At 40.5% G+C, this 3,611-nt stretch overlaps 1 protein-coding gene across 5 annotated transcripts in view; it reads right to left on the reverse strand.

Moving 5' to 3' along the window:
- Positions 1-3,611, reverse strand: part of ehbp1 (EH domain binding protein 1) — a 150,123-nt gene that overhangs the window by 47,789 nt on the left and 98,723 nt on the right. The window lies entirely within an intron of this gene.

The following is a 3,611-nucleotide window of genomic DNA, read 5'->3' on the forward strand; positions in this document are numbered from 1 at the left end:
CACACACACACACTCTATTAGTGCACATGTAAACACGTGCGTGCAAACACACCTACTGACATGCCATGAGATAAATCTGGTAGAAGTTGATATGTTAGCTACATTGTGGTTTGTGTGAACACCTAACACTCACACACACTCTCTCACTCATGAGAGAGACAAAAAGGAAGCAATTAACTTGACTTTCAACAAAACCCCGAGCCAGAAAATATATTCAGATTATGCAAAATGCAAAAAAATGCTATTGTTTTCAAAGTGAACATGTGTTAAAAAGCTACACGCTCGCTTCTCCCACTATCAAAAACAGCATGCAGAAATGCTTTATTACCAGGCCTCCAAATATGCCAAGCCAAGTGGAAAAGAAACCGACTCGGGCTAAGATTGACGTTGTGGCAACGTTAATAAGACGGCGAAACGTGTAATAAAGTCGACAATTAGGGCAAACATGTTCCACTGCTTGAGACGGAGGGAGATAGTCAAGCAGGGTGTGTAGAGCGGGGAAAGCTAATAGAGACAGCGTGGGTGGGGAACAAGCTGTAGATGGGGAGTTGTTACTTTAGCTTCAGATTATTGACTTTCAAAAACAATGTCAGCAATTAGTCTGTCCTCACTTTGCTTTGTTTGGTAGTCTGTCAGCGTCTACCAGCCTCTTCAAACCCTATCAAATTGAGGCAAATTTATTTATAAAGTGCAATATACAAAATGGCCAATTAAACATTTTAAACTATAAGGCCAGAGCTTAGATGTTTGAAAGCGGTACTGTTCGTGTGTGTGCATGTAAAGACTCGGGCAGCAATCCATAAGAGCAGAGAGTACATTTAAATTACTGATTGCGGGAAAAGATAAAGGCCTTCTCTCACTCTACTGTATGTCTGATGGCTTTTATTTACTTCCTAAACAAAACAAAACAAAACTGCAATAAATCTTTTCATTGGGAGATTTATTCAGTGTCAAATTAATGTTTGCTTTCCATTAACTTTAAGGCTGTAACCTCTAATACCTCGGTTGTGTGAATGCCAAAGGTTTTGTCTCTCAGAGATTTCTGGGGCATAGATGACAAAAAAGAAATCTTCTAATAGTGAGTATTTTCACAGAAATGTCTCTTTGTCAAAGAAATATCATTGTGACATCCACCTTTTCTTTTTATTGAGCAAATGCACGTTGGGTGGGTGCTCTGCTTTTGCAAAAAACCACAAGGGTACTTTGTCCTCCTGCTTTATTAGTGATTAAGCAATCATTCCCAGGTATAGTACACACCAGGTGGTAAAGTACTATCTGGTGTGTACTGTAAGTCCATTAGGTAGAGCAACAAAAACACTGTTGGGGTTCAGAGTTTGATTCCCATTTCAGCCATCAAGTACTCGTGGTACCATAACAGACAGGAGTCCATTCAGTGACTGATTTTATGAATTTTTCATATGTTTGTTTGCAGGAAAAAGTGTAACAATCACTGATAATTGGATGTCAAAGGATTTATTGGATTAATGTTACTGTCCTTGTCGGAGAAGGATTTTTTTGTGTGTGTTGACTGGTAAAAACTGCAAGCCCCTGCAATATCTACAGGAAATTGTTGATTTAGCAAACGAGTAAATCCCTGGGGAGACTGATTAGGACACCGTGGCTGTCTACCCAATTATTACTTACTGTTTAACTGTTGTGAATCTGACTACTGACACTCATACTCACTTCACTGGACTACAACCAGAGGTTAAACCACACTGCTTCAAAGTTAAACTGCTGTCACATCACAATCAGACCTGTATGAAACCCACAGGAACACACCAATATGACCAAACAACATCTCTACTGGCCTTCCACCTTGTCTTAAAAAACTACCAGTATACAATGTCTCTCTTTCTACTACACACACACGCAGAACACCTGCCCACTTGGCTACCCCTCTGTCTCCCCTTTACACTCTGGGGCAAGCAGATATTGGGGTGTTCTCTCCCTCCCTCCCTTTTTACACTCTTTCTTTCACTCTCCCTCTTTATCTCTCATCACTGCTATCATCGCTGTGGCAGTAGTGAGTCATTGCTTTTGGTGTGTGTGAGTCTGTGAATGTGCATGCAGGGGGCTGCGTGACTAACGTTGCAGTCTGCTGAGCGTCGCATGCCCTTATCGTGCGCTACCAAGGCTGCGCATATACACAATCGCTAATGAGAGGGAGAAAGCATGTGTGTGTGTGTGTGATGTTGCTGCAGGTCGTTCCACCCGCCTGAAGGACTTTCGGGATGCCCAATCCTCTTGGGACAGGACAGTTTATCCTTTTCTTAAAAGGACAGAAGAAGTAAACTCATAAAACTGCACATACACACACATATTAATGCACATGTGCGCACATTAATTGTAAAAAGCTTTAATTAGGACATGACTAATTTGCTCTAGTGTATTCATTTTGTGTAGCTTTACATTTATATCTTATTAGTCTATTGTTTACTAATTTAGGCTACTGTGCCAGCAAGCACAGTAAGTTGTTGTTATTGTAGATATAGCAGATATATTATGACTATTTCATGATGAACTACATAAAAAATCATACCTGTTGCCCCTTCACTCCTGCAATGCAACGGCTAATGATTTTTAGCAATAAACATTTCTAAAAAGACAGTGGTAGTTAGATGACACTTAATCTGCTAACTGATAGTTTGATATTATTCCAAACAGAAACCAACAGAACACCAATAATAAAATATCTAAATCTAAGTCACGAATTGTTTAGAAATTCCATTAAATTCTGTTGAGATGGCCAGGTAGTGTGTTAAAAAATATGATTGACTGTTAAATGTAATGCATTTCTAAAAGGTTTTTCTCTTGCATGTAATACCTCATGTTCACCCAGATATACCTACACACATTCACACTCTGATGGTGATGGAGCTGCAATGTAAGGAGCTGACCGCTGACTCAGGAGAAGTTCATAGTTTACTGGAATCAAAAATGAACGAGGCTCTGAATGCACACATTCTTGGGTAAGGTGTTTTGGATAGGGTTATGTGTCCAAATGGTGATTCTACTTCTGTGAGGGTCAAGTGGTAACACACGCACACATGCGCACTCCTTTGGCCATAAAGCACTAAGCCTTTTAGGCTTTGAACACAAGAGGGTGTTTATGTGAATTGATGATCAAAGACACCCTGTGTCACTATAAGCACGGAGGGTTTTCACTTGTACTGACAGCCACATACACAATCACTCACCTTATTCTACTTGACATTCAAAATCAATTAAACAGATGTTAAGAATGGCCAACTACTTGTTGTTGACTCAATATTCACATCAGACGATATAGGAACATGCAACAGCGACAACACCCCATCCCCACCAATCCACACACACAACAACTGTCTGAAAAGGTCATAGTCAATAGAGGGAGACTGCTACACGTTATGTAGAGCATTATGATTCCAGTGTGTGTGTCTCACGGCTTTAGACAGACTCATATGAACACGAGAGGGATAAACTAAGGTCTTACATGAAGTGGTTCGACTAACTGATGTGTACACAGGGTCAGCAGGCTGACAGGGTCAATCGGACCTGATTGATTGGATGACCCTTTGATGGTGTGGAGAGAAAGGCGAGAGAGACTGATGAAGAGAGAGAGAGAGAGA

This window comes from Morone saxatilis, unplaced genomic scaffold, assembly GCF_004916995.1.
Source record: "Morone saxatilis isolate NCDOM2014 unplaced genomic scaffold, NCSU_SB_2.0 Contig19, whole genome shotgun sequence".
NCBI lineage: Eukaryota > Metazoa > Chordata > Actinopteri > Moronidae > Morone > Morone saxatilis.